The following is a 13,153-nucleotide window of genomic DNA, read 5'->3' on the forward strand; positions in this document are numbered from 1 at the left end:
AATATAACTTTAAAAAATTAGAGGCTAGTTTTTTCAACTAGATGAAACTGGGTTCAACTTGTTTCATCTCAATTTGGTCCCTGAAATGGTTTTTATTTTGCAAAGTCTTACTCTAATTCTTAAGAGAGTAATATATTGTGGCTTAGATATTCTCACTATTATTTCAACCTAAGCAAAAGTCATAAAATATTATCTTTGAAAATAAAAATATTTCTAAATATAAGTATGTATTAATTTCTTCATTTAACATGGCTTTTAAAAAGGGAGCATGAAGAAAAGCTGCTTTGGTATTACTTTTAACACAAAACAAAGTCTAATTCTATATTATAATCAACATATTATTGACCAATTTAAGCCAAGGATTTAAAAGTAATAGGTTTTTGAAATTTTATCTTTATCTTTATTTATTTTATATCTTCTAATAAATCATACCTATGCCAGGCAAGCACATGTGATCCTTAACATTCTCCAGGGCCTCATTCTCACATTGTATAACTCAAACTAGCATTTCTATGTTGCTCATTCACTAAGTTATCTCCTACTGTTTGCAATCCCGTGGACTGCAGCACTCCAGGCTTCCTTGTTCGTCACCATCTCCTGGAGTTTGCTCAAATTCAAGTCCATTGAGTCGGTTATGTTTCCAGTCATCTCATCCTCTGTCACCACCTTCTCCTCTTGCCCTCAATCTTTCCCAGCATCAGAGTCTTTTCCAATGAGTCAGCTCTTCCCGTCAGGTGGCCAAAGTATTGGAGCTTCAGCTTCAGCATCGGTCCTTCCAGTGAATATTCAGGGTTGATTTCCTTTAGGACTGACTGGTTTGATAGGGTTGGTCAAAAAGTTGGCTTAGGTTTTTCTGTAAGATGTTAAGGAAAAACCCTAAGGAACTTTTGGCCAACTCAATATATAGCTTAAGTGGTAGTTCTAGTATAGTTACTATCTATACCATATACTGCATAAGTACCATATTTGTATAATATTAATAATGACATACCTTACCTAGGACTTCACAGTTTCTTAGAGCTGAGTATGACTTAATCTCATTTTGTAGGTGTAACACTGAAGATCCAAGCAATTCAGTAACTTGGTAGTAGTCAATAGTACATTTTTGAGTCAAATTTTATCTAGGCCAGCCTAACTCAAAATGCTAGCTTTTAATTACGATGTTGTAATTCATTTTATAGGTACTTTACCTTTTGTGTTCACGTGCACTATCTTATTTGACTTTGAGAGTCAACATATGAAATAGATATTAAGCTTTACCATCTGAGCCACCAGGGAAGTCCCTGAAATAGATATTATCACTTTCATTTTACAAACTAAGATTCTGAGGCCCATAAAAGTTTTTTAGGTGGTAAGTGGCAGGGCTGGCCCCCTGAGGGCAAGTCTATCTACAGACTTCTCTCAAATAATCTTGAAACACGTGGCATATACATTAGAGGTACAAAGAAGTCTCTCTGTTGTTCCTTTTTCAACAAACAAGCTTAATAACACTTAAAATATTTTTTGCAGATTAGAAATCCTCACAGTTTTGTTTGAGAATAAATTGTAATGTTTAGTGAAAATGGTTAAAAAAATAGAACTGACCATTTACATTCTAATTTGTCATTTCCATTTGATTTTCTAGATACACCTATAGATTTTCATTCCTTTATTTTAACCTCCAGTTTTAGAACATGTCCACAGCCTTAAAAACAGTTTATGTAAAAAATGAATATTGTCCAAAGTATACTTTACAGATGATCACATTGCATGATATATAGATCATACTGTTTTTAGTAATTGACCTCTTTGAAAGGAAATGGTTGTTATGGTTACCACAGAGCAAAAGTGAGAGAAAGAAAGCGAGTGGGAGTGAGTGCAATCACTTTGAGACAAAGTGCTGCAGAGTTTTGTTTTGAGTAATCACGTTAATAATTTCCTGGCTGGCTTATCTTATTATCCTCTCAGGAAACAAAGGACTAATATACATAAGCACCATAAATGCTATTTCTTAGTTCTTTCAGTATCTGATATTTTTCAGATTCCACAGGTGTGGAATCTGCCATTGCAGTTCTTTTGTGTTTATACCCTTAAATAATTTTAATTAATAGTTATAGGACCAAACTGTGCCAAGTGTTGGAGAAAAGAAGGTCTGAAAACTTACAGCCAGTTTTTCTTTGTTTCAGAGGCATTTGTCTGGTTAGGATTCTACTAAAAACTGGTAGTCATGTGCAAATCAAAAAGCATGAATTTCAGTTATACAAATATCATGACCTTAGATTAATTGATATGTTAACTTGAGACACTGAACTCCTGCAGATGTGGTCAGTAAAACAAAAGAAATTTATTCAAAGAGAGTTAAGTTTTTGACTTTACCTATTTATTTATACAAATTTTCAAATGTTTGATCAAGACACAAGGAACAGGCAAGTGTTTAAACAAGATTTCTTATTTATTCTCATACCAGGATACATTATGAGATATAATAAAGTAAAAATAATTATATTCCATTCCAAGTGCTTAATTTTTTTTAAAAAAAGCAAAAACAGAAAAATAACTGTTTTACCTCCCTACTGCTTGTAATGACTTGCTTTTTGATTGATTTCTGTCAATCTTTTGAAAAACAGTAGGATTAAAATTGGCTTCCCTGGTGGCTCAGTTGGTAAAGAATCTGCCTGCAATGCAGGAGACCTGGGTTTGATCCTGGGTTGGGAAGATCCCTTGGAGAAGGAAATGGCAACCCACTCCAGTATTTTTGCCTGGGAAATCCATGGACAGAGGAGCCTAGCTGGCTACAATCCATGGGGTCACAATAGAGTCTGACATGGCTTAGCAACTGAACAATAACAACAACAGGATTAAAGTACTCTCTCAGTGTAGAATTTTACATTGTCTGCCATTTACTGACTTGTGCAATAAATGAGTATTTATTGAGCAACTACTATCTAACCAGGAACAGTGCCGGCTACTTTGGAGGACTTTAGGGGGTTACTAACTACAAACAACTCCATCATCCTCTGCTGGGAGAGACTGAGATTTAAAGAAACAGCCAGGCTTGGAAAGAAAGTACTTGTAAAAGATTGGAAGGGCAGATTAGTGTGGGGGTTAGTGGGAGAAAACACACTCCTAGGGGCATTGGGATGCTGGTAAGTAGTTGGTAGGAACTGGAGATTATTGGATTTGGGAGGTTTAAAGACAGTACAGGGAGTATGGAAAATATTGGAAGAAATTAAAAGAATGCGGTGAATTAGTGATTGTTGCTGTTCAGATACTCAGTTGTGTTTGACTCTTTGCGACCCCATGGACTGCAGCAAGTCAGACTCCTTTGTTCATGAGATTCTCCAGGCAAGATACTGGAGTGGGTTACCAAACTCTGGGGGAATTAGTGATAGAAAAAAAAAACTAATTAACTAAAATAATTAGTTAATGTGTGCATATTAAATTGCTTCATTCGTGTCTGACTCTTTATGACCCTATGGACTGTATCCTGTCAGACTCCTCTGCCCATGGGAATCTCCAGGCAAGAATACTGGAGTGGGTTGCCATTTCCTCTTCTGGGGGATCTTGCTGACCCAGAGATCAAACCCACGTCTCCTGCACTGACAGGTGGATCTTTACCAACTGTGCCACCTAGGAAGCCTGGGTTATGCAATAATATTAAGAAAAAACTGGAAATTGACAAGTCTGAAACTCACCCTGAGCCAACTTCATATTTGATTGGATTGAGATGATTATCCTTTAACTTCTCTCCAGGAGAAAGGAAATAAATCACCCCTTAAGAAAAACTATCTACAGCCTATGTAATTTTAACAATAACTTTGTCAGTTCAGTTCAGTTGCTCAGTCATGTTCGACTCTTTGCGACCCCATGGACTGCAGCACGCCACGCTTCCACCAACTCCCAGAGCTTGCTGAAACTCATGTCCATTGAGTCAGTGATGCCATCCAGCCATCTCATCCTCTGTCGTCCCCTTCTCCTCCCATCTTCAATCTTTTCCAGCATCAGGGTCTTTTCCAATGAGTCACTTCTTCCCATCAGGTGGCCAAAGATTTGGAGTTTCAGCTTCAGCATCAGTCCTTTCAATGAACATTCAGGACTGATTTCCTTTAGAATGAACTGGTTTGATCTTCTTGAAGTTCAAGGGACTCTAAAGAGTCTTTTCCAACACCACAGTACAAAAGCATCAATTCTTAGGCCCTCAGCTTTCCTTATGTCCAACTCTCACATCCATACATGACTACTTGAAAAACCACAGCTTTGACTAGATGGACCTTTGTTGGCAAAGTAATGTCTCTGCTTTTTAATATGCTGTCTAGGTTGGTCATAGCTTTTCTTCCAGGAACAAGCATCTTTTAATTTCATGGCTGCAGCCACCATCTGCAGTGAATTTGGAGCCTCCCAAAATAAAGTCTCTCACTGTTTCCATTGCTTCCTCATCTGTTTGCCATGAAGTGATGGGACCGGATGACATGATCTTAGTTTTTTGAATGTTGAGTTTTAAGCCAACTTTTTCACTCTCTTTCACTTTCATCAAGAGGCTCTTTAGTTCTTATTTGCTTTCTGCCAGTCAAGGAAAATTATCAGGCATACAATGATTATTGTACAAAGATTTGTTTGAACTTCTATAAATATGTTGAGAAAAATAAATAAAGATAAATTTTTCAACAGAGAAAGTGTCTATAAAATAGCAAATGGAAATTCTAAAACTGAAAAGCACAATCAAGGAAATAAAGAATTCACAGCAGGTAAAGAATTCAAAGAAGGTTAAGACAGAACAGAAGAAATGATTAGTAATATAGAAGCTGGATCAGTAAAAAAAGATTCAAACTGTAGCACCGAGTGAAAGGAACAGAAAATACACATCAATCCACAGATCTAAGAAGGTTTATAAAGCTTAAACAAGATAAGATCCAAGTAAACCACATTTAGTCACATCAGAGTGAAACTGCTTAAAATCAGAGACAAGGAAAAGAATCTTTAAAGCAGTAAGGTGGGGGTGGGGGGAAAGACCTGTTGTCTTCAGAGGGACAATATAAAACAAACTGGCTATTTACAATAGCCACATTAAAACAGCCTATTGCCCACAACAAATAACTGGATTTTTAAAATGTGATATGGATACATAAAATGGAATACTATTCAGTCATAAAAATAAGGAAATCTGCAATTTGGGACAGATTGAATGGATCTAATTGCATTACATTAAGTGAAATAAAACAGAGAAAGACGAATATTGCATGATCTTACTTATACGGGGAATTAAAAAACACCAAATACACACAAAAAAGGAATAATAAACAACTCATAGAAAAAGAGATGAAATTTGTGGTTACCAGAGACAGGAGATGAGGGGTGGGCAAATAGGATAAAGATGGTCAAAAGGTATAAACATCTAGTTATAAATAAGCGCAGGGGATATTATGTAAAACATATGACTATTGTTAGCATTGCTGGGCTGTGCTGTGCTTAGTCGCTCAGTCGTGTCCGACTCTTTGCGACCCCGTGGGCTGAAGCCCCCTAGGCTCCTCTCTCCATGGGATTCTCCAGGCAAGAATACTGGCCTGGGTTGCCATGCCCTCCTCCAGGGAATCTTCCTGTATGGTATATGTGAAAGTTGTTACAGAGTAAATTTTAATATTAATAGCTCTCCTGACAAGGAAAAAAGTATTTTTTCTTTTTCTTTTTTGTAACTATATAAGGAGATAGATATTAACTAAAATCAATGTGGTAATCATTTCACAATATATGCAAGTCAACTCATGCTTATAGACAGTGTATTTTATAGAAATATAGAACAGCACTATACAATGACAGCACTTTAACTCATGGCTAAACAAAGCTTATCCAGTACGTGTGTTTTCTCTGTGAGGCACACTGCAGGCTTCTTGCCCTTAGGAACATCGGACAGCACTTCAGTACTAAATTTAGGGGACCTTTTAAACAGCAAAATCATCATCAAAAAAAAAAAAAAAGGCACAAAAAGGCAAATGCAAAACAAAGGCACTAAATAGACCAGAAAAAGACCACCTGTTGATAGGATGAGACCGAAAACAAGAAGACAGAACTCGCTTTGGCCAATCTTAGCTGCGAATGTGCACATCCAGTCCCTCAAATGTTTCACTACTCTGCTGCTCTATACATGACTGCAAAAGCGTCCTGAGTATAGACTTGGGGGTTACAAATGAGTCTCAGCAAATGAGGCTCGACTGTGTATATAAATAGCACAATTGCACGGTTCTAGCGGTGTCCTGTGAGTTCTCATTGGCCCTTGAAAATCCAGGCGAGAGGGTGTAAATCTTGCCCGGGACTGTACCCATATCCACAGCAGGTCTCCAAGGTGAACAGTTACCAAACTATGTCTGAAAATGATAAATACCAGTTTCTTTTACCTCTGGTAAAGGAGGGAATGGAAAGGGATAAGGGAAGGTTATAGCTCAATTTGCTTTTTTTTTTTTTTAATAGAAAATTGGTACACATATCACTGATCATAGATATATCAGCTTTAGTAATTTCCACTTAAAATATTTTATATTTAATAATAATAAATTGTGTAAGTGTGATCTGTCTTTCTCCATTGTTTAAGACTAACAAAACTTCAATTACATATTAATGTTATTAGATAAGATATGAAAAATATTTTGATAAAAGATGTCAAGGATTAAAGTGGATTATTGAGAAAAGATAAGGAAAATCATCAGGTAAAGATGATATCTGAGAACAGCAAAACTCTAAATCTGTAACAACATCTTAGAAACAAAGGTAGGAATGAATTTTGACTAGAAGTTTCCAAACGTGCCTGTGCTGCAAAATTTATTGGATTACATTCAAAAACACAGACAAATCTTTGGGTTCCAGTCTTTCAGATTCTAATTCAGTAGGACTGGAATAAAAGTTTTTGCAAAGCTTACTAGATAATTCAGATACATAGTTAGGACTGAGAATCAACAGACAAGATGTTGGCCTTAGACACAGGGCTTCAGCCCCGTAAGGACTTCAGAAGTCATTACGCACACAGTCCACTATCGGTACCTGCTGGGGTTGTGCAAAGCCGCAGTCCTGTTAGACTCATGTGCTTTCTCTGTGACACTATTTCTATACTTCTGATTGGGACTGTGAGGAATTATGAAATCTAATGACTGATCAGGAGTGTGAAATATGAAACACAGCTCCTGATACACCCATTTTAGTTCCATTTTTTAATACCTTTTCTTTAAAAAAAACAATGCTTTTCTTTGGTGTTAAATGAGTTGCTTAAGTCATGGGGATGTGTACATGAAAAAAGAAACTTACAAATGTGGTCTAAAATAGATTTAATGTAATCTGAGTTAAAGTTACCAATGTAATCATACTTAGGGACACATTTATATTTATTAATCTACACCCGACTATGTGAAACAAATTAAAGTACAAATATTTAGGAGCAAAAAACATCAAAGAAATTTCTTTAGAAAACCAAATACCAACAGTTACTCTATTGAAATGTCTGCTTCTGGTATTTCTTAACTGAGCTTTTTTCTTTTTTTTTTTAACATATAGAAACAGGAAGCAAGCAGGGCAAGAGATATAACTAGTTTCATGTTCCTTTCTCTCCTCATCTAATTTGTTCAGCATCACAGCCTGACTCTGGTACTGGAAGTTACTTCGATCTATCTTGCCTTTGCTACTTGCCCGGCTATGGTTTGGGGCTCAGAAAAGTCTGTTTACAGGAGGAAAAAATGTTTATATATACATATTGGTTTTTTGTGGGTTTTTTTTGACAGAGCAGAACGATCCCAAGTAGCTGCAAAATTATGTAGGTTGTGTTGCTTTCTAAACAGCACCAGCAAACTTTCTAATATGAAAACATATTAGAAATATGAAATACTTTCTGTATATACATATATTTTAATGCACTTTTTATTATTTTAAGCCACAATTAATTGCAAATAGGTTAATCAAATTCTGTATTAGCAAGAGTTGCCTATATATCAATGTACACCTATAGAAGCATAGGCTAATTTCAGTTAGGGTATATACTAGCTTGTTTCAGGCCAACTCTCCCACTGAAAATTTACCCAGAGAATCTGGGGAAAAAAAATGTTAATCAACTCTGACAGCATGAGAGAGCTACAAAAGTAGTGAAGATTAGGAATCCAAGACCCTGGAGGGAGGGGAAGTATGGAATAATGAGGTTAAAATTTAGTGTTACTTTTCGCTGAAGGTATTTGTAAATTTATAGTACATCTGAGAAACTGAGAAGCTAGAGGCAAGGGGCAGAGACTGAGAGAATATCTGAGACTGAAGCTGAAAAGAGACTTGAGTGAATGAAGTTGTTCAGTCGTGTCCGACTCTTTGCGACCCCATTGACTGTAGCCTAACCAGGTTCCTCTGTCCATGGGATTTTCCAAGTAAGCATACAGGAGTGGGCTGCCATTTCCTTCTCCAGGAGATCTTCTGGACCCAGGGATTGAACCCAGGTCTTCTGCATTTGTAGGCAGACGCTTTACCGTCTAAGCTACCAGGGAAGATTCCAAAAGAGCCTTGGGGAGACAAAAACCCTGGTAAATACCCCCAGACTATCAGTTGGGACCCCTAGAAAGGCTACATCCTAGAAGTAAGGCTGATGAGAAATTGAACAGTCCTTACAAAGACTGAAACTCAGCTCCGGATCTGTTTCCTATCAGATTGGGTGGAGGTGATCTGCCTTTACTCTGCCCACCTGCCAAAATCTAAAGAAAATACTCTTGGTAGGCCCCTAAAATCATTCACAGCTTGAAATTGAAATTTACTCTACATAGACACTGCCCACCATGAAATAATGATGATAATTTTAAAAAATGCCTAGCATACCAGGCAACAAGATCAAATAGTCAAAATCAATAGAAAAAAAATCGTAGTTACAAGGATTTTAAGATACTTGCCATTAGTGTGTACAAAACATAGATGACAAGATGAAGAATATCAACAGAGAACTGGAATCTATATATAAAAAAAGAATAAAGTAAAATTATAAAACTGAAAACCATGGATGTTCATATATATCTTTCTATCTACTGCGCAATTCAGTAGCTGATGAAGCTTCCTGACAATTATAATTCACTAAATTCACACTAATGGTAGAGAGTGAAGAGGAACTAAAGAGCCTCTTGATGAGGGTGAAAGAGAAGAATGAAAAAACTGGCTTGAAACTCAACATTCAAAACCTATGATCATGGCAACCAGTGCCATAACTCCATGACAAATAGAAGGGGAAAAATTGCAAGTAGTGACAGATTTTATTTTGTTGACTCCAAAATCACTGCAGACGGTGACTGCAGCCATGAAATTAAAAAATGGTTGCTCTTTGGCAGGAAAGCTGTGACAAACCTAGAGAGTGTATTAAAAGCAGAGACATCACTTTGCCAACTAAGGAAAGTGAAGTCACTCAGTCATGTCCGACTCCTTGCGACCCCATGGACTGTAGCCCACCAGGCTCCTCCATCCATGGGATTTTCCAGGCAAGAGTACTGGAGTGGGGTGCCATTGCCTTCTGCATTGCCAACTAAGGTCCATATAATCAAAGCTATGGTTTTTCCAGCAGTCATGCATGGATGTGAGATTGGATAATAAAGAAGGCTGAGAGCCAAAGAATTGATGCTTTCAAATTATGGTGTTGGAGAAGACTCTTGAGAGTCCCTTGGACTGCAGGGAGATCCAACCAGTCCATTCTGAAGGAGATCAGCCCTGGGATTTCTTTGGAAGGAATGATGCTAAAGCTGAAACTCCAGTACTTCGGTCACCTCATGCGAAGAGTTGACTCATTGGAAAAGAGTCTGATGCTGGGAGGGATTGGGGGCAGGAGAAGAAGGGGACGACAGAGGATGAGATGTCTGGATGGCATCACGGACTCGACGGATGTGAGTTTGAGTGAACTCTGGGAGTTGGTGATGGACAGGGAGGCCTGGCGTGCTGCGATTCATGCGGTCACAAAGAATCGGACACGGCTGAGCGACTGAACTGAACTGAAGTGAACTGAAGCTTTGTAAAGCAGGTATTACTCTTCCCATTATACAGTGATATTCAGAGAAATTAAGTAATATGATCGTGGCCGTAGACCTAGTAAATGACAACCATGGAATGAAACACAGTGTATTTGATTTCAAAGCCTATATTCTCTCAAGTACATTATGCTTTCTATCTTTAGAAATAGATGAGTGGGCAGATTTATGTTAAATTGGTGAGGATATAATCCTGTTAGGAATTTAATAGGATTTTTATGTGAAGTTTATTATATTTCAAATTTGAGTGTGACCAAGGAAATTCATCAGATTTGGATCTCATATTTCAAAAGTATATAGAATTCCATGTATAATTTTTGTATCTACCATTGATATTCTTCTCCAGGTAAGTTTTAGCACACAATGTTAAGTTATGTGGCCTTGAGTGGGTAGGTGCACAGGGTATAGATTAGTTAAAATAATTAATTCCACAAAGTAGAAAAAGATTAAGATATAGAGCACTATACAAAGAACTATGAATAGTTCAATAAATGCATTATAAATTTTTACATCTATGTTGTACTTAAGTTAATTAATAACCAGAGAAGGAACATAAGATTCTTCATTAACTGTTTCCTATCTGGTCAGAGTTGAGAACAATGGTGCTGTATTAGAGCTAAGGGATATGTATATTATATAGTTATCATGCAGACTCTAATTTCCTTAGCTTTAAACTGTTTTAGCATTCGGTTGTGATACATACTTATGAATAGTAATGTTAGATCATTCGACATTTAATGAAGAAAAAAAGGCCCAAGTTTCTCTATATTTTCGGAAGAGATCTATCTAGCAATGCTCATACTGCAGCAAGACGTGCATTTCTTTCTCACTAGTCCTCAGTTGCAAGTGGGTTGATGGGTATTTGGGTTGGGAGATTAAAGCAGGGCCACAGTTGCAAACTTCAATCCCATTATTTTCCATATCTCCCAATGTGTGTGTGCTAAGTCACTCTGTGCGACCCTATGGACTATAGCTCCCCAGGTCCCTCTGTCCATAGGAATTCTCCAGGCAAGAATATTGGAATGGGTTGCCATGCCCTCCTCCAGGGGATCTTTCTGACCCAGGGATTGAACCCATGTCTCTTACATCTCTTGCAATGGCAGATGACTTCTTTACGACTGGTGCCATCTGGGAGGGCCCATATCTCCCTATACTTTCTTCCATTTTAACTCCACAGTTGCAATTATGTTTCTCATTCTATCTGTGTTTAGTATATATCTCCCTTTCTAGAATATACCAAAGAACAGGAAATATGTCTTTAGTACACCAAAGACAAGCAGAATTCTTGCTTACAAACAATACAAGACACTAATTTGTCAAAATAGAAGGTGATTTTGGGTAGCTTTCATATCTCCATGTGGTCTAGAGAACCAGATCTGGATACTACCAAGCCAGGTACAACAAAGGCAGGAAAAACTTTCAACTCATACCATGAAAGAAAAGTGAAAGTGAAAGTTGTTCAGTCGTGTCTGACCCTGAGACCCCATGGACTATTCAGTCCATGGAACTCTCCAGGCCAGAATACTGGAGTGGGTAGCTGTTCTTTTCTCTAGGGAATCTTCCCAATGCAAGGATCGAACCCAGGTCTCCCAAATTGCAGGTAGATTCTTTATCAGCTGAGTCATCAGGGAAGCCCAACAATACTGGAGTGTGTAACCTGTCCCTTCTCTAGAGGATCTTCCCGACCCAGGAATCAAACCGGGGTCTCCTGCATTGCAGGCAGATTCTTTACCAGCTGAGCTACTGCCCCAAATTTAGTACTGAGCATGTTAAGATATGAACACAACTTCTACCATAGCTATTTCAAAAGAACCAGCTTCCAACTCCACTGTGCATGTCAGAAGATCTATTCTCTCTCTAAGACTAAAGCCTTGGGTTTCTCATTTTAGTATTCAAATGCTATTCAGAGCCATCTGACTGGTAGCACCTTGGTCACACATCTGTACTCTGATTGCAAGGGAGAACGCAAGTATAATTTTTATCTTTCAAGCCTCTCTACTGGAAGAAGACAAGTTGGAAGAAGGTTAAAACGGGCACTGAATGACTTCATGTACAAAAAATGTGACAACACTCAGTGAGTACTTGTTAGAGTTCCTTCTTCGTGACCAGGATTTATTTTCTTATTTGAAGATGTATTCTTGTGGACCAGAGTAAAAGTAGAAAACAAATGTTTTCCTGAAAACCAATTCTAACTGCTTATTGGTAGCAGACTTCCCCATCCTCAGTGGGAAACTGTGGTTGATTGGTGTTGACTTTCTTATACACTGAAGGACTGTTATTGCTCTAACTGTGTCAGTCTTTCCTTGTGGAAAAATGGGCACCACTGTATAGTATTTATCAGTGTAGGGGTGTGCACTTTGGGTCTGCATCCTACATGTGGCTGCAGTTTAGTGTCAGGGAATCTTGCAGGTCAGTGTGTCACATCAGAAAGATTATTGCTGTTTAGTCGCTAAGTTACATATGACTCTTTTGCAATCCCATGGACTGCAGCCCACCAGGCTCCCCGTCCATGGGATTTTCCAGGCAAGAATACTGGAGTGGGTTGCCATTTCCTCCTCCAGGGGACCTTCCCAATCTAGTGACTCCACCTGGGTCTCCTGCACTGGCAGGTGGCTCTCTTTACTGCTGAGCCAGCTAGGGAAGCCATCCAAAGGATTGTTAAGGGATGCCATTTTTTTCTTAATTACACTTTGCTAATATTTAGCATGGAGGGTCTCTAGCAGAATCAAAGAATGTTTTTTCACAGACTAGTCACCCAATGACTAAGATACTGAGAAGCCAGGCTATTCTTCCAAGGTAACAAGATCTTCCATTTTCTGTGCTTTTCTGGAAAATGGTCAAGTCAAATTGTTCTTCAGGAAGAATAAATGCTGTGCCTCCTCTGGAGATTCAATACCTTACCAAGTGCACAAGAAGAATGTTTTCCAAATGTTCATTCAGATAACATTTCAAATAGTGCTTCCATGAATATCTTTTGTATTTATGGATACTTCAACACAATATCTCTATTCCTTTTGGATATTTGTTTTTTAGGCAAGGAATGAAGAGAAAGGTTGTGTGGAGTGTTGGAGGTGCTACTTTGGAGAACAAGTAAAGAGTATAGCAGAAAAAAATCTATGTAGTATATGTATGACATGTATCTCTTTAAAAAAAACTCA

The sequence above is a fragment of the Oryx dammah genome, unplaced genomic scaffold, assembly GCF_014754425.2.
Source record: "Oryx dammah isolate SB20612 unplaced genomic scaffold, SCBI_Odam_1.1 HiC_scaffold_26, whole genome shotgun sequence".
In the NCBI taxonomy this organism is placed as follows: domain Eukaryota; kingdom Metazoa; phylum Chordata; class Mammalia; order Artiodactyla; family Bovidae; genus Oryx; species Oryx dammah.